Here is a 19,757-nt window from a genome sequence, read left to right as displayed (position 1 = left end):
GTTTGATAACAGTATGAATGTAAGCAGATAGAGAAACACACCACAAGCAGGATATATAATTAAATATAGGTATATATATATATATAAATAAAACAAAAATTAATAAAAAACATCAAAAGAAAAACATAAAAACACAGAACAATAAAATATTAAATCAAATCACACTATGTTAATAGCCAGAGAAAACAGGTGTGTTTTTTTTAAAGAGATTTATAAACAGGAAGTGAAGTGGCCTGTGGGGCAGATTGTTTCAAAGTTTAGGGCTCACGACTGTAAAAGCCCGATCTCCTCTGAGCTTCAACCTGGGTTTTGGAACAGCCAAAAGCAGCTGATCCGATGATCTCAGCACCTGAGAAGGAACATATGGTTGAAGTAGCTCAGAGAGACTTGAGGGTGCAAGGCCATTTATGCACTTAAAGGTTAGCAGGATAATTTAAAAATCAATTCTGATACGTACAGGGTGCCAGGGAAGGGAGGACAAAACTGGTGAGATATGATCAAACCTACGACTTCCTTTTTAAGAGCCGAGCAGCAGCATTTTGGACGAGCTGGAGACGTGAAAGGGAAACCTGACTGACCCCAACAGAGCGCGTTACAGCAGTTCAGTCGGGTTGTAACGAAGGCATGGACTATTTTTTAAAAGGTCAGATCGGGTCAACACCGACTTAAGCTTAGCTTATATCACTTTAATTCTTATTTTACCTTTTTTTTAAATCTTTGTAGTTTTTATGTGATTCAGCATCTTGTGCTTTTCATCTTGAAAGGCGCTATATAAATAAAATTGACCTACTTTGAAACTGGAGTTGTTTTAAGACGACAGCAATCCTCTTTGGTCTTTGCTCAGTCTAACTGGTGTCTTGTCAATCCTGTCAGAAATCAACTCTTTCTCCAAACTGAGTTCATTCAAGAAACTAGAACAGGTAGGATGCTAATCACTCGTAACTTTTTCACATCTGAACTATTGTTTGCATTGCTCTCTTGGAGGTAAGGTCCAACAGAAAACGTCGCTTTAGCAGCAAAACGGTAAAGATCGACCAGCTTTATTGTGATTTTCGCAACATTTTCTGTGTGAACAGCTGGAACAGATCCTGCTGTAAGATCAGCAGATAAACAACAAATTCTAGCCATGAAGTCTGAATGCTGCAGTGATGATTCTGCTCTTGAAGCTCGTCTGGAGTCCATGTTGAAAACTGAACCGTATACCTAACTTCCCTGACACCGACGTGTCTTGTTTGAGCTGCGAATAACTAGTTTTATTGCAGCTTACTAGTTGTGTAAGCAGAGCTGCATGGTTGAGCAGAGCCTCTTTAAGGATAGCAATTTAAAAGAAATGTAATAAAATAGGTGGTAGCCACTGAGTGCCAAAATAAAACCGATTGTGACGCAGCAGAAAAAAAGACTAACTATAATAGCGGACGCTGTTTCCCCAAGGTGCTTGATGTAAATAACTATTTTTGAGTGTTTGCTCATAGGAAGGAAGTCAAACTGTATGAATCGTATGAAACAATCAGCAGTAACTTGTAAAACAAGATGTTGAGCTGTATGTATTTTCCTCTTTGACATGTTTCAAGTGAACGTGTAACTCATTTAATTTTTGTTTCCGGGCACATTTTATCACAGCTTTATAACACGGCAGCAGGACAAAAACAACATACTGGCAAAGTGTATGCACTGCTTTCACGTGTAGTCCTGCTTTTAATATCTTCAGTAAAAAGGTGACATATTTCACACTTCAGCCCTTGGTTTCAGTAAAAATCGAGAAGACGGATTTCTGCTCGTGCATCTGACATTATTGGAATCAGCTGCTTTGAGAGGGTTTTAAATTAATTTATTTTGCTGTTTGAACCGAATTTGTTGTGAGACATGAAGGAAATTTTCTTTTTACATCATTTTAGTTGCGTGATCTGAGGGAGTTTCTTCGTATGCATGTGCCAGTGTGAGTGTTTTTAATAGGACTTTTCCCGAGACAGATGAGCAACGTTACGGAGAAGGAAACAGAAAATTACAGCTTAGTTTCCAGCAGTTACAAGCTGACATTTCTGACGGATCCGTCTTTTAAATGTGGTCGCCTAAAAAACGATAACGGTGGAGGTTTTTTTTTTTCTCTCCCCCTTTGGTGATGTTTCTTTATGAGTGTGCGTGGCTGCCGTGTAAAGTCTGTTTAAAAATAACTAGGAAAATGAATCTGAAATATCAATGCTTTAGCAAAATGACTGTATGATGGCATTGAGATGATATTGAAATATAGCTTTGAAAATATACTTGTGTTTAAAGACTGCAAAAGAAGACCGTTAACAGTCACACACCTGAAATAAGAAACTTTCAACAAGACACAAAAAAATTCTGATGAAACCGTTTAGACTTTAAATTTGTGGCAAATAAAATGCTTTTTTATTAATAAAGGAAAAAACATTGCATCATGTTTAATAAAAAATTGTGTCTTGCAACAATTTGACAATAATCCTGATTTCGTATCTGGAACTTCAAGTGTGTGACTTTGTGTCAAGATAAAGTAATTTAAGCTTAAAAGCTTCCCTGCAGATCTACAGTATGTAACATGTAATGAGAGACAGATCGAATAAAAGAAACAACTTGAGCAACAACGATGTGACTTTTATTAATTATTATGTAAAGCTCGACAACTGCATTGATACGTAAGGGTCTGCACGCTCAAAAATGAATTTAAAGAGAACACAGTTACAGAAAAACTCTTTTAAAAGTCAGCAGCGTCTTTGATCATTAACAAAATCCCAGATTTTCATCTCTAAATGTTCTGGTACAAACATAAGCGTGCATTTGTGTTGTAGATTCAAGAATGATTCACACACTAAGAGCTAAAGAACAGGAAATATTGATGACAACTGCAGGAGAGATAAATATAACTTCACTAATGTTTCATGAGTTTTTAGCTGCTCTGACTGCACCAGATTGGTGTGTCAGTGACTGTAGGGGCATCTCAGGCTAAAGTCAAATTTGATTGTGTTTTAGATTGGATATTCTTCATGTCCTTGTCATGAACAATTTACAGCTGAAGGCTTACTGAAAGGCCAATAGGACCAAAAATGAAAAAGTCAATTGTTCCTTGAAGAAATGCATTTATTTATTTATCTTTATTTAACCAGGCAAATTATTTGAGATCACAGATCTCTTGCAAGGGAGGCCTGGCCCTGAAGGCAGCCTAACATGCATTCCATGCAAACATGAGAAGAACATACAAACTCCACACAGACAAACCTCAGGTCCAACCCTGGGATTGAACGCAGGACCTTCTTGGTGTGAGGCAACAGTGCTACCTCTAAAGCTATCATGCTTGCCCATGTGCTGCATTTTTAACCATTCACATCAAATCAGGGATTCAGTCAGATTAGGTCAAAATGTACGAAGGACATTTTTAAAATTCTGGCCTTTGAAGCTACATTTAGCTATTTATCATGATATCATGAGCTGTTCCAGAGATTTGGCTCAATTTGTTTTGCTAATCGGGAAAACTGGAAAAATCTGTCTGAGTCCTCTTCGCTTATTCTAATGATTTATTTGTCATTTGAAAGAGAAAACCTCAAACCATTTTTGGATGTCAGGAGTTCCCAGCTGTTTTTTTGGGAAAAAAAAAAAACTTTGCTAATGTACTGTAGCTAAAATTTAAGACTTTTCTGCCCAAAACCATAATTACTCGTTGCAAGTGCTCAGAAAAGTGCTTCAAAACATTCTTTAAGATCAAGGAAGCTATACATTAGCTCACCATCATTCATCAGATCTTGACAAAATCCAATTATATATTTTTCAGTACATGCACTATAGCTGCCTCCATCTCAACATACCACTTTGTGACTTGGTCCTCGGTTCGATGTGACCGGTCACATATTTTCATGCCAAAGTTGTAAAGTAAAATAATTTTGAAAATTATGTTATTTTGGCTTTTGGGTCAAATCTTGAAAATATGTGCAACTGTATGTGATGTCACAACTCACATAACCTGTTAGTGCTCAGAAGACGAGCTGTGGACGACTCTTGGCTACTGTCACTTTAAATCTTAGCTCAATCGACTGATTTTGCAATTTTTGTGCTTTTAAAGTCAATCAGCTGTGGCAGCCGTCTTGAATTTGGTTAACTCCAAAACTGAATCAGACATAGATGTGCATCCATTGATTACCTCCTGGAAGCTTTATTCAAATCTGTCAGCTGGTTAATGAGATATTTTGCTGACAGACAAACCAACGCATGCACAGACGCAGCCAGTTACGGTTGTTTTTCACATTTGGCACTGGCTAATACATGCAATTCATTTCAGTTCAAAATTAATTCTGTCCAAGTCAGCCAAATTATTATATAATATAATCAGATTTAGCTGTAAAATGTTGTTTTGTCAGGAAATTGCATTTTAAGTTTAATCCATCCTGAGAAAGCACATGGGCAGCAAGCGACAGCAGAGAGGAATGACCCCCTTTTAACAGGAAGTAGCCTAAAACAGAACCAGACTCATTCGTCCCAACCAGTGGGGCTTGAGAGGACAGGACTGAGACAAAAGGACTGGACTGGGACTTTATGTGGGAACAAAACATGGACACAAAGATAATAACTGGAAAGAAAAAGCAGCACTGAGTTTAAAGCAGCAGAACTAAATGATATTTTAAGATACGCTAATCTGTATTTCTGTTTTAATTATTTCTTTTGAATTTAAGCAAACTAAACTTTGATTTCCCTTTTAGATTCAGTCGTACTCTAACTCAGGCTGGGACAAATGAGTAAATCTACATTAAAAACCACTGAAAATTCAGCCAAATGAGCAATAAAACAACCTGCTGCTATCACAAAGACCTGCACGTTCATCATGTTTTTGTGCTTTCTGTTCATAGAACTGTCTGTCTTGATTTTTTTTTTGTCCGATCTTACGGTTTGAATGGAAAGTGACGAGACATTGATGCCGAAACGTGAACGTTAGTCACACAGCGGCTCTGTCTGTGTGTGAGAAGCTGAAGGTATCACAGTATGAGTGAGCACAGGAGAGAGAAAGACAGGATGAAGTAACTCAGGTAAGGAAACAATGACACGGTGGATGGGTAGATTGAGCGTGATAACAGAGAAAGAAGGAGGTTAAACTCTCCTGCAGGAAGTTAGCAAAACAAGAAGCAGAGCAAAAGGAGCATCACACCAAAGGTAACGTCTTTTCTTTGGTTATGATTGAAGACGATGTTTAAAAATCAGTTTTACAGATGATATCCTGCTTTCTGAAAGTGATATTTATAAACTATAACCTTATAGGAAAGATGTAGTTGAGAAGTATTTATACTTTTTTGTGTACTTTCTATATTTTCCTTCCAAACAGGATGAGTTTTGTGCAATACTTCTTGGCTGTGCTGTTACCTGCACAGTTGCTGTTCGCCTTTCCCTCGGTAAAAAAATACCCCCAAACAATTCATCTTATTCGGTTTAATTTATGACTGTAAAAATAATGTGCCGTGCATGAAGTGTAGATCAAATGTATTCCTGTGACCTGCATGAAAATAATGTAATTTATTGAAATGTCAGCAGATAGAGAGGACTTACAAGGAGGGTAACAGGATATGTGAAAAATGTCCTGCAGGTAAAGTAATACACAAATATTCATTATTTTCTAAATCTATTGCAATCTATCTGCTTCTTGCCTATATTTATTTTATTTTATTTTTACAACTGAGCAAATCAGCATTAAAATAAGTGTCAAAAATCAAACTTTCTTTGGATATTCTCATTTCTTTTGTCTGCTTAACTTAAAAAAAAATGAAGAAAGATGATGAATGCTGCTCGGTAACGTTATGCTGCGTATGACCACATCCTTAATTATCATGCACATGAGGCCCGTAGGCTGGCCTGGTACCTTTTCTCCATCCTGTTGATTTGGTTCTTTCTGTTCTGTTCTGACAGGTAAATTTGCAAAGTCTTGTAACGTGTGCGAACCCTGCCGTGTAGGAAGTTACACGACGGAGCTGAACAGTGAACCTCAGTGCGAGCTCTGCTTCAGAGACTGCTCACCAAGTAAGACACACTTTGCGTCCTTCTTACCTCGGAAAGATTCACGCTCTCTCAGAGCTGTGAGCTCTTTGTGCACGCAGATGTGAGTCATCATCAGCTGTGAATAAACTCTATATTTGTCTGTCTCAGAAAATCACCTGAGGGTGGTTCAGAACTGCACGAGTACCACCCCGCTGAAGTGCGAGTGTGAGCCTGGGTTCAGATGTGCCACCAGGGTCTCCTTTTCAGATAACTGCAAAGAGTGTGAACGCCTACAAGACACAACTGGTATATACTGTCAAAATCAGGCTTTTTAACTCTGTCGGGTCTGATTTGAGCTCTTAAAAACATCTGTACCCATCACCAGAAGCTAAAATGAGGTCTTTGCCTGGGTCTGCCTGTTACAGAATCTCTCATGATCCACTAGACACATTTAAAGAAACTTGCACAAAGTACTTATTCGATGTACATCTTGAACTGATTAACATTCAAGCTGTAACATTGTAACAGCTGTAACAAACTTTAACATTCAAGATGGCTGCCACAGCCAAATGACTTTTAAAAAGCACAAAAATGACCATAACAGTCAATGTTACAGGGAATGAGCTAACATTTGGTATACTACCCATCCTGTCCAAAAGTAACCTTGAGTCAGTAATAAATGCTTTCATAACTTTTGTGGCAGCTGTGGCTGAGTGGTTAGAGCAGTTGTCCTCCAATGCAAGAGCTGGGGGGTTCGATTTCACCAGCAGTCACATGTTGAAGTGTCCCTGGGCAAGACACTGAACCCCTCATTGCCTTTGATGTGTCCCATCGGTGTATGAATGTGATCTAAAAGCACTGATTACTCTACAGATTCAGATTAGCTTTGTAGAGATCTAGTAGAGTGCTGCATGAATGTGTGTGTGGAGGTAAATGAGGGTACAGATTGTGTTGTAAAGCACTTTATGTATCTTGATTAGATGGTGCTATATAAATACAGTCCATTTACCTTGGTTTATTTATGTGTTTTATCTTGTGTTCATTGTTTGTTTTATTGTACAGCACTTTAGGTGGCCCCTTGTTACTGTTTTTAAGTCCTTTATAAATAAGGTGGTGTGGTATGGTATGGTATAGTTATGGTAATGGTATGGGTTGATATGTTATAGGAATAGTATGGTATGGTTATGGTATGATATGTTATCGTGTGGTGTGGTATGGTACTGTATGGCATGGTATGGTAATGGTAACGGTATGGTATGTTATTATGGTATGGTATGGTAATGTAGGGCATGGTATGTTATTATGGTATGGTATGATAATGATAACAATATGGTATGTTATTATGCTATGTATGGCATGGTATGGTAATGTAGGGCATGGTATGGTATGTTATTATGGTATGGTATGGTATGGTATGATAACAGTAACAGTATGGTATGTTATGGTATGTATGGTATGGTATGGTATGGTATAGTATGGTAATGTTATGGTATGGTATGGTATGGTATGGTATAGTATGGTATGGTAAGATATAATAATGGTAACGGTATGGTATGTTGTTATGGTATGGTATGATAATGGTATCGGTATGGTATGTTATTATGGTATGTATGGTTATGGTATGGTATGGTATGATATAATAATGTAACGGTATTGTATGTTATTATGGTATGGTATGATAATGGTAACAGCATGGTATGTTATTATGGTATGTATGGTATGGTGTGGTATAGTAATGTAGGGCATGGTATTGTATGGTTATGGTATGGTATGATATAATAATGGTAATGGTATGGTATGATATTATGGTATGGTATGATATGGTATGGTATGATAATGGTAACAGTATAGTATGTTATTATGGTGTGATATGGGTGTACTAGTATCTGAGAGCCATCCACAACACATACTCTGATATATCTTCATGTTTAATAATGTGGGGTAAAATATTCTAGAAAATGTTTACTTAGTTAAAATCAGTAGCGTAAGCATTGGTTTTGCTCTCTAAATATCACATTTATCAAATTTTAATTATCCTGTAAATATACTATATTTCTTTCAATAGTGTGTCAGATGAAGAGAAAGAGAAAGTGTATTTTAAGTGTATGTACACTTCAAGTTTAAAGTAAGAAAGTTGTAGAACCAGAGTCCAGAGGTTTACCACAAGCTTCAGCATCTTGATTTGTTTTGAGGATGGCAGCTTTACTCACTTCACCCTCACACCACTAATACTCAGCTCTTTCAGTGCAATTTTTCACTGCCCTCAAGTGGCTGAAAGATAGTTTATAACGGTTTAATGTGTTTGTGTATGTGAGGGAGTTGGCAGACAGAAGAACGACAACAGGAAATGAAGGAACAAAGAGATTGTTGAACAGCAAGAAGAAGCACGGGGTTCATAAAGTGTTAAATCCTAAACAGGAGCTCAAAGAAAATTGATTTATTTTTTATTTCAACAGGAAGAATGTAGAAATCAGTTTAAGTCAGTGACATTCTCTCTGTTTTTGTTGTCTGACAGCTGAAACCTGAACGAAACTTGTGACATTTCTGTTTTCCAGCAGCAGAGAGCTCAGGCAAAGATAAACAGACGTCCTCGTCTCCTTCCTCGGGTCAAACAGAACCCTGCTGGTCCCCGAAGTGAGTCACGGATTCCTTTTAAAACATTCATGATTCAGTTACAGTGTTTTACTGTAACTTTTGTTTGAAGAGTCACATATTTGGGATTTTTGGTCCTTGTCTCACACAGGTGTCACCCTCAGGTGGTCCCAACACCAAATCTTGGTTCTAGAACTAATAAAGGTAAATACCGAAAAATTATTTATGACTATCCAATATTAGGAAATAAATAGGATAATTGTTAATAACTTTAAGAACATGCAAACTAGCTGGTCCAACACTTACGGCATCTCCAAAATGGCTAAAACAGATTTTAGTCGACTTCTTTGGACATTTGTGTAGAAGAATATAACCTTCGCTAAGTCGCACCATCTAGAAGTTGTTACAGTAGGTTTTTTTATTTTTTTATTTTTTATTGTTTTTAGAAAAATCTTGAAGAAATTGTTTCATTTGAACTAATAGTGGTATAGATGATGAAGTAATAGTTTGGTTCTATAAGGTTAGGAATAATAAGTATCTTACATGTCTATCTTTGAGCAAAACGTAGTGTTGTTTTTTATTTTTTATTTTTTTAAACAAACCTCTGAGGCAGAAGTCAGAGCTGTGTCAAAACCATAAAGGACTGCTTTAATTTCAGAACGAATTCAATCAGAAAAATGTCACGCAAAAGCTAATTTGTGAACCTTTAAATCACCTGTTGTGTTCTTTTACTTCATAATTAAACAAAAGGGCTCAAATGATGGCAGCTAGGAGTTTTATTTCAACATTAATACAGTGTTACACGGTTCGGACCATGAACATGTATAGACAGGAAGTAGACCACATGTCCCTGCATTGTTTTGTTGTTAATCGAAGCCAAGCAGAACTCGGTTCATGAGAGTTTTCACGAGTTGTATTTGTGGAACCAGAGTCTGCTCACTCGGGGCTTTAGCTCTCGCCCATAGATTTATATAAAACAACCAGAGTGGGCACTTCCTATTCCACCCATTGTTTACATTGGTGACATCATGGAGAAGCTAAGATGGCGTCCAAAATGGGCAATTGCTCACATGCGACAAAACATTTGTTTAATTAACAGCAAACCCAATGGGATCTGTGTCACAAATTATTTTTAATATCTTTACAATAACTTAATATAATTAATATTTAATGTTAATTTATACAACGACAATATAAAACTAGATATTATAAAAGAAAAATATATTGGCTATAACTGTTGATGGTGTAAACTAGACCTGAAGTTGGTCAATAATGAATAACTGACTTTCAATGATACACCAGTTTGTACTTTTTAATAATTTGTAGTAAATTAAATTATGATTCAGCCTGTACAGAATTCTTACTGCTACACTCTGTCTACAGCAATATCTGCCACAGAAGCTACTATCTACTAGCCAATTCAATAAAAACGGCGCTTACATTGGCTTTACTTTTAAATGGTTACATTATTAGGTTTAGTTCTGGTCACATTCCCATTGAAATAAATGAGATTAAATCTGCTTACTTGTGAAAGGAGGCGTGTTTTCCCTTTTTTCTTCTGCTGTTGCTAAATCTGTAGCATACACAGCTTTCTAGCATTTCTACATTTTTATATACATTCTAATATTATATTACATACATTTTATGAAATTTAATTTTTTTAAATTTTACATAATCGGCCCTTAGGGCTGTTTAGCCAATATCTACCAAAATGCCATGTGCAGACGTTTGCCCTTTTTGATAATGGCCGCTGTTGTGAAGTAGCGAAGGACTACTGTACAGTAATATAGTACAAATTTAATTGATCGCTGCTGAATAAAGACAAAAACAAACAGCAATCAAATGACTCCTGTTGAGATTAATAACCAAGTTATTTTGAGGGTGTACATTTGTTTTCTTTTAATAATTTTCTTTCTGTTTGTTTATTTGTTTATTTTTTCAAAATGAAGTATTTACCCTTTTCCTTCCTTTTTGGTTTCATTATGCAAATGAGTTTTTAAGTGTGTCATGGTGTGAACTTCTTGAATCAGTTCAACACAGAGCCAAAAGAACACGTGGGAATAAATCATGTGTCAAACTCAAGGCCCGGGGGCCAAATGTGGCCCTCGTTGACATATTTTCTGGCCCCCAAGATGATATGTTAAACGTAGAATACTTTTTTCACTTGAATTTTTTCAGTCATCTTTGATTATGATGTCAAAAGTGCAACAGAGAACGTCAAATGAGACCAATCAAACTCCTTTTTGAGGAATCTGCAACCAAGAAAAGATGTTTGGTATCTAACTTGAATTAATGTAGATTCTGAAACTGGCGTTTGGGAAAAAAATAAAATTGCCCCCTTTTGTGAGTGAGTTTGACACTCCTGGAATAATTAATTAGGGGTTGTACAAATTCTTATAATTACAGTAATTTTTCAAACAAATATTAATACCAGCAACGTGTCATAAATAACACAATCAAGGCTTTTTTTTAACATAACTTCTTATACATTTTATAGGTTACGTGGAGTTTATTTCTCTTAAAAGCATAAATAAATAAATAAATAACCATATGGGCTTGAGATCAATAATTTTATTTTAACCCTGACTTTTAATGATATCCTAAAACAAAGTTCTACAAAGCGTTGAGCTAATAATTTATTTTAATGTTATTGTTGTTGTTTCAAACGATGGGTGAGTGTTCAGTGTAACTTTAACCTTTTGGGTTTTTTTTGTCTTAGAATACACAAGCACTCAGCTGGCAGCCATTTTGTGTCCCTTGGTTTTTATTGGATGCGTTGCCCTCATCACTCTGCTCTGCATCTATCACCCTCGAGACCAAACGTGCTTCAGGCAAAGTAAGACATTAACACTCAGGACAGTTTCTGGAGTCACAGTCAAACTTGAATCACCTCTGACAAACCAGAAACATTAAAACCGAAACGATCTTAAATGAATACAAATTTGTCTTGAGGTTTGCAAATGTTTTCTGACTCTTTCGGCTCCGCTAATGATGTAGAGGTTGAGTCATCACTTCTTGAAACTAGTTTTCTGTTACTCATCATTTTATCTTCTGTTTTTCAGCGATCGCAAAGCTGTGCAATGATGTAAGTTCAGGATTTGGGTGTGTTTGTTTACAGGTTGGTCTCTATTTTCTTGGGTTTCCCACATTTTGACGGTTCTGTTCTTCTTTAGGAAGGACGAGATGCCTCTCACACGTCGAAGGAAGCAACTCATCAGTTCCACAAAGACTCATTCAGTGCAAAGCAGCAGACCGCGTCCCTCTCAGCTGCCCATTTAGGTACTGCTGAGTAAAATGGTGACTTTTCACATAAAATATTTGACTCAGGGCATTGGGTCATAAAGAAAGAAGATGCAGCTGTTGTAGTGCCACTAAAACCTGTCCTCAGATGTTAAGTGAGGTCAAAACATTTAAAACATTCTTTCACCATGTGCTTTTTATTATTTCCAGCTATCATGAAAGAGAGTCTATTGGTGTGTGTTTCTTTTATGTTTGCTAACAAAATGAATGAATTTTAATGAAGCTCTTAGAAACTAATCGATGGATGTTCATCTACAGCTACTTTTGGAGTCAGTCTGTTGCCAGACGGCTGCTACAGCTTATTGTTCATTACACATGAGCACACGCAACAATATAACTGTCGTTTTAACAAATAATTAGCTAAAGTGTTGCTTGGTAGTAGCTAATTATCCTTACATATGTACATCGTTTCATGGTACTCCATACGCAGAGTACTAACAGATCCTGGGAGGTTTTTGTTTATATATTGTCTATATTAACTATTGGAGTCAACACTGTCTGCGTTTGCCAAATGTCTCATGAAATGAGCGATACGATGGTGCAGTTAGGAGAGCGGTTGCCTCTCAGCAAGTTCGAATCCCCGCTGAGGGCCTTTCTGGGTGGAGTTTGCATGTTTTCTCCGTGCATGCGTGGGTTTTCTCCAGGTGCTCCGGTTTCCTCCCACAAACCAAAAACATGCATGCTAGGCTGATTGCTAACTCTAAATTGTTGGTGTGAGTGAGAGTGGACTTGCGACTCATCCTTTGCACATACTGCTGGACATGAGCATGTGACCCCCCGTGACCCAGAAATGAAGAAGTGGGTAAAGATAACAGAAGGATGGATGAAACACCGTACGGATTTGGATTTTAATTAAACTTTTCAGAAAGTAATCCCGGGGTGTTCCTCTACATCTGATTAACCTTTGGCCTGTCTTTGAAATGTTCATGCGTTCACTCACTTCATTGTGAATGATATAAGGGATAGGGGATTTATTTTTACTATTTATTTATTGCATTTCTTAGACTATTAAATGCATCAGTATGTAATAATTATGCAGCTAGTCTTCACATTTAAATTTTGCTTAAATATACACTTGCTGGATAAGTTGGAACACACCAGACCATAATGCGATGGTAATTGCACTGGTTTTGGTTGAAAAACTGTAATTAACATAATTAGTCTCCGTAATGCTGACATAACATTTATTTACACTTTTTGCCATATTTTCTTTATTTACACAATCCCAGACTGCAGCTGTAACTATATCACAATCTTAATTACACAAAAAAAAAAAAAAAAGAATTTATATTCATCCATTTTATTTGCCTGTTTCGCCTTTCCTGGTCGCGGCGAGCGTGTGTCCATCTCCAATAGTCACTGTACGATAGGTGGAGGACATCACGGGGACACGTAGAGACAAACGAGACAAACAACCATTCACACTCTCACTCACACCTAGGGACAATTTAGAGTTACCAATCAGTCTAACGCATGTTTTTGCTCTGTGGGAGGAAACTGCAGTACCTGGAGAAAACCCACGCATGCACGGAGAAAAACTCCACAAAAGGCCCCCCAACCAGTAAGCAAACCTCAATGAGAGCTAACAACTCTAACCACAGTTCCACCATCCCACCTTATGAATTAATAGTACAGGTACCTACAAAATACTTATATGCAGAACATCATTTTAATGTTGTATTACATGTGCAAGTAATAAAAACGACACACAGCATTATATCTGTTTAAATGCTTTACAACGTCTCTAATAACGTGTTTCACATTTAGATTTAAATGTTTTAAATAGTTTAATTCAGTTTTTCCTGATAATTTCTACATCCCCACAGCCCAGACAGTGATGCACTTAAAATTAGAGACATCTTGATAATTCAAGGCATTTTCAGCTTTTCTGAAAATCACAACAGTGAGCTGCAGCTGTTAGCATTAGCCACGATTAGCTTGGCCACAATGCATTATGGTTTATTGCCACCAGTGTAGAGAATAGCGTCTCTACATTGCTTTTATTGAAGCGTGTGACCAGTCTCTAGAGGAAAATGAAGTAGCTTTAAGGTTTTGTACCGCACAATAAAATGGCCGACTCATATATAGGACACTAGTGAAGGAGTAAACACTTTAAACACAGCCTTAAACCCAGTTTCAGGTAGATGCCCCAGCTAATCAACCTGAAAATAAAAAGTAAAGACAGTTTTAAGGATATTGCACTAAAATTGAACATGGTAGCAGCTGACAGTTGTTCTCAACACATATTGTACTCTAAGAGCTAACAAATTGTGCACAATGTTTTCAGGCTTGAACACTGGTGGGTCGTATGCATTCATTCAAGAAAAGGTCTTTCATTTTGTTTTGGCTTTGTTTATGTTTGTGCAGGCCCAGTCCACGTCCACAACCCAGGAACGGTCATCTTCAGCCTGCTCAGTCAGTTCACAGGCCAAGTCGGGCCAACGATCCTGGGTGGGAAGAGAGCGGAGAGAGCTAGCAACCAGGAGGAAGACGAGAGAGACTGTCCGGTGTTTCATCCTGCGCCCTCTCCCTTTGTTCCTCTCTCCGAGGAGGAGAGGAGCGCAGAGGCTGACAACATTTTCTTCCCCTCCCAGGAGCAAGGGAAGGACTACCACATGTCGAAGGAGGAGGGGTTCTGATGTCTGATAAATACCCCAGAGGATTTGGTTTTAAACGAAAAGAGGATTCACCCTTTTAAAAAACATTACAAAACTGTAAAACCAAGACAAGGACCAAGAATCGTGTGGAGACGATTCGTCTTCCTCTGGAAAACTGAAGGTGCACGGTATTCCCTGCAGGGTCTGGAAAAGTCTTTGTGGAATACCATCTTTTATAGTAAGTTATTACTGAAACTATGTAAATATTTAAAAAACTGTGTCAGCTACTTGTAAACATTTTGAGTGAAATACATTTTTATTTTGAATAAAGAAAACCATCGTAGAAATGTGGGTGCGATACAAACCATTCCCATCTGACTATAAAAATCTGCAGCTGAAAGTCTATGTACAAATATACAAAATATAATATGTAGACATGCATACAATATATATGTATTTAAGGCTAATATACAAAAGAGGTTAAAGGTTTGTATGCAGTTATTGTTGAATGAGAATCTTTTTACTAGTATTATATGTAGACGAGTGCGTATTTACTGTTTATTTCATGTACTATAGTACATACTGTACTGACTGCACTGATCATGCATAACTAGAACATTTTCTCTGTATTCAGAGAGTAGGAATCATTCAGGTTTCTGGGTTTTCACTTTTCACCTTATCGTCACAGACGTCCTCCCAGAAAACAGCGTCCATTTTGAACCCTAAGTTGTCGTTGTCCTTGTTTTCCGGTCCAAGCGGATTAGAGTGTCGTTGTCGTACCATCAACCTCCGTTGTTTAGAACAGATGTCCATCGTGCTTCCACTGAATATTCTGTTAGTTTTTTTTATTTAACCAGGTCCAGGTTCAGGATCTAATCTTTCACACAGATTTCAATGGGTTGGTCACATTTCCCACACACCTCCTGGACGGGTTTGGACACATCTTCATCCTCTGTGCTCGAAGATTCTGTGGTCGGTTTCTCTGTCAAAAAGTAACCTGACAAGAAAAAAACAGGAAGCGGTTAAATTTAGGGTAAAGGTTTATTACCGTGACAAAATTCAGGAATATCCTTTGATCAGTTGAGATGGAGATTTTTATTTATTGGTTTTAAATTGTTTTATAGTAGTCCCTCACTACTTCTCTTTTCGTTTTTTGCAGACTTGCTCTATCGCGGTTTTTCCAAATAAAAGTGGATGTGACACACAATTGGCTTACTGATGGATGAGCCGCACGATCGGCGTGGAATATTAATTTTAAATAAATTATTTTAAATTATTTAGCACCTGCTACACCTGTGTGCAACCCACAGCTGCAGGAGAAGCTCCCTCCTGCAGCATGTCGATCTCCGCTCTGCAGCGGAGAAGTGGGCGTGGCCGAGAGCGCTGGCAGGAGGCAGAGAGCAGCCGAAGTTAGAGAGCACCGATCTTGACATGCTGTGCTCTTTTAGAGCGTTTAGAGTTTAGAAACATTGTTTAGAATATTGAAAGAGAATATTAAAATAAACTACTACTCACTACATGTACTACTATTCCTACTTTGCAGCTTTTCACTTATCGCAGGGCTTCAGATTACAGATCCCCCGTGATAAATGAGGGACTACTGTATATAAATAAATACGATGCTATAGTGTAAAACAATAAAATAAAATAAAATTCAGGGTTTGAGGATGAAACTCCTTTAGAGTTATTTTCTGTATATAGATGTACTGACCGTGACCGCACCAGACCCAGTGCAGGAATGATTTGATTTTTGTCACAATAACCAGAGCGAGTCCAGCACACAGAAGAGCAATGATCACCAGGTACCACACGGTCTCTGTAAAATCACAGAAATGCAGAAATGATTGCAGGACAAATAAAGTGGAAATTAGATTTTATGTGCATTTAACAGTATTTAGTGTGTTAAAATTCACATTTTTGATCCTCACTCAGGTTATCTCTTAAAGTTTGAGACATTGAAAACGCAGAGTTGTTACACAAGAGAATACAATTTACAGTAAATCCCATGTTTTGTTCAAATAAGCCAAAAATGCTGTTTGTGGCTAAACTCACATGTTTATAAAGTGGATAAAAACCTAACGGTCTTTAACAACTTCAGCCTCCTTTAACATTTTGATTGAATCTTCCTGTAATCTTAGTGAAAGTCTGGGCTCACCACCCCTCAGTTCTTTAGTCACCAGGGAGGCGCATATAAAACTGTCGTGAGCAGTAAGTCAGGCTTTTGATTAATTTTCTTTAAAAAAATAAAAAAAATTGATTGCTTTCTCAACCATTTCTGGTCCTATAGCTTATCCTGGATCTCTACATCTCGCGTGTGTTTATATCTTTCTGAAATGCGGTCAAAGTCAAGGAAACTTAATCTTTTCATTGATACAACCAAGATCAAAGTGGGTCGTTGTTACCTGCTCATCTGGCAGGAATATATATATATATATATATATATATATATATATATATATATATATATATATATATATATATATATATGAATAACTGAATTCAAAACTGACAATGGCATAGAGATTTATAAAATAGAGTTTGCATAATTCACAATGAATTATTTCAGACTGAAGTTGTTTTAAGACGGCATCTATCCACTTTGGTCTTGAGCCTGTTTGGACTCGTCATGTACTCGACAGTCTAGACAGAATAAACTATATTTCTTTAACTGAGATCATTCAATGAGCTATCCACAACAGGTAAGATATTCATTGTTCATAACAATTCCACAAAACCCTAACATCATAAAATTTGAATTTTCCCTTTAATAATACATTTTTGAAATATTTTAACATAGTAAAGGCTCCAAATTCAATGAATTTCTCACTTTTTTCTTGTTTTCTACTACAACAACAACTAAAGCATTTTTTTCACCTTTTGACCACAAAGTATGAGTGATGAAGATGAAGGCATGAGGGAGGTGAAAACACTGATCAGAGCCATTTGTTTTAACAATTAGGGGGTCTTGAGAGCAGTTCCTTTGAACTAAAATGTCATACGCTATATAATTAAACATAAAAAAATAATAAATGGCACGGAGGGTATGAGAATTGTAATGTGTCTTGGAGTAACTAAGGGAAATAATCCATTAGCTGCTTTATGCTGATAAATTATGGATTTTGTATTTTAATACTTAGCATTATTTTGTTCTTATGGGAATCTTGTAGTTTAATGCTTAATGTATGTATACTGTGGTTATCTTGTAGTTTAAACCTTTGCTGAAAGTATCTAAAAAAGTTAAATCTGGTCCTCTGGACATTCAAAAAAACAAAACAAAGCAAAACAACAAAAAATGTAGAAACGTTTCGTCTCTCGTCCGAGAGACTTCCTCAGTCTGAGGTGCTGTTTTCAGCTCAGTCTCTTAAATAGCACCTTCTCAGAGTGGATCAACCAGTTTTGCTGCTGACAACCAAAACCAGCTGATCACATGCTCAAGAAGGACCATCAGCCTAACAATAGGTCATTAGCACACTGATGGCTGTTTACTGTTCACAGAGGGCTGAGTGATACTAGCAATCACAGCATTGTAAGAGGGGGACAATTGAACACGTAGGCCTCCACCCCTGTTTAATGATGGACGGTTTCTTTTCACAAAGATGGCCTCCTTTACTCCTCTCTCAAACCATCGTTCCTCTCTGTCCAGGATGTGCACATCTTCATCCCTGAAAGAGTGACCGCTGGCCTGGAGATGAGTGTAGACTGCAGAGTCCTGGCCTGATGATGTTGATCTTCTGTGCTGGGCCATCCTTTTGGCCAGTGGCTGTTTTGTTTCCCTGATGTAAGACTGATCACAGCCCTCCTGACACTGAACAGCATACACAACATTACTCTGTTTGTGCCGGGGGACTGGATCTTTGGGATGAACCAGTCTTTGCCGTAATGTATTTTGGGGTTTAAAAGCCACTGGGACGTTATGTTTAGAAAATAAACGTCTCAGTTTCTCTGATACTCCCTCAACATATGGAATGACCACTGGTCTGGGTCTGGGTTCCTCCTTTTCACCTGTTGGCTGACTGGAGTCCTGTTTGGGTTTCTTCTCTGCTTTTAGGAAGGCCCAGTTAGGATATCCACATTGCTCTAGAGCCTGTCTTGTGTGGGATTTCTCCTTCTGCCTGGCTCCTGAGCTAGTGGGGACGCTGTCTGCTCTGTGATACAGAGTCCTGATGACTCCTAACTTGTGCTCCAAAGGGTGATGGGAGTCAAACTGAAATTGTCCATCGTTAAACAGGGGTGGAGGCCTACGTGTTCAATTGTCCCCCTCTTACAATGCTGTGATTGCTAGTATCACTCAGCCCTCTGTGAACAGTAAACAGCCATCAGTGTGCTAATGACCTATTGTTAGGCTGATGGTCCTTCTTGAGCATGTGATCAGCTGGTTTTGGTTGTCAGCAGCAAAACTGGTTGATCTACTCTGAGAAGGTGCTATTTAAGAGACTGAGCTGAAAACAGCACCTCAGACTGAAGAAGTCTCTCGGACGAGAGACGAAACGTTTCTACATTTTTTGTTGTTTTGCTTTGTTTTGTTTTTTTGAATGTCCAGAGGACCAGATTTAACTTTTTTAGATTTTTCTACCTGGATTATTGAGCATGCATCAGGATATTTGCTGAAAGTAGTTGAAGCAGGCGTTTTCTCAAAGGAGCAGACTGATGTGGTCTCACTAAAAACAAACATTTAATCTTTATTTTGTTAGAAATTGTTTGCACATCACTTCAAAGTTAACGCAAAATGAGTAAATGTATTTTTCTGCTGATCATTTTTACAAACCCGATACTATCGGAGCTAAATGAGTTCACAAACGAACACGACCACATTTTCACACCCATCAGTCTTGCTGGAAGCGATGCAGTGAAGGTGGAAACAGGAACTATTTATAGCTGCTTCTGTGGCAGCAAACACTTTAAAATAAATGTTATTTTGTATCTCAATGCTGCATTGGAGTGCAAATGTATAAATAAGACAAAAAATTGCACTTCAGGCTGATTTTTATGCAGCCTTGCAGATGTCTCAAGCGTCTTGTGTTTCTGCCTTTGTGGCTGAGAGCAGGTGTGTCTCACCTGTGGTGGCAGGAGGGAGGGTGGTTTGGATGGTTGCTGGCATCAGCTCACACTTTGTGCAGCTCTCGTCTTTGCACCTGTACCCCGTTTCACATTTGCAAACAGTGTTACTGGTGGAAGTACAGTTGGACTCGGTCACAAAATTGGCTGGGGAGAAACAAAACAGTCACGGTTAAAAAAAAAAAAACGAACGAAGAAGCAGGCCTGGAGAGTTTTGTCTTTTCTGAAAATAGAGGGGCTCAA

The sequence above is a fragment of the Nematolebias whitei genome, chromosome 5, assembly GCF_014905685.2.
Source record: "Nematolebias whitei isolate Nwh7 chromosome 5, NemWhi1, whole genome shotgun sequence".
Classification (NCBI taxonomy): Eukaryota; Metazoa; Chordata; class Actinopteri; order Cyprinodontiformes; family Rivulidae; genus Nematolebias; species Nematolebias whitei.
The sequence above is the reverse complement of the archived record's forward strand: the minus strand, read 5'-3'. Positions refer to the sequence as shown.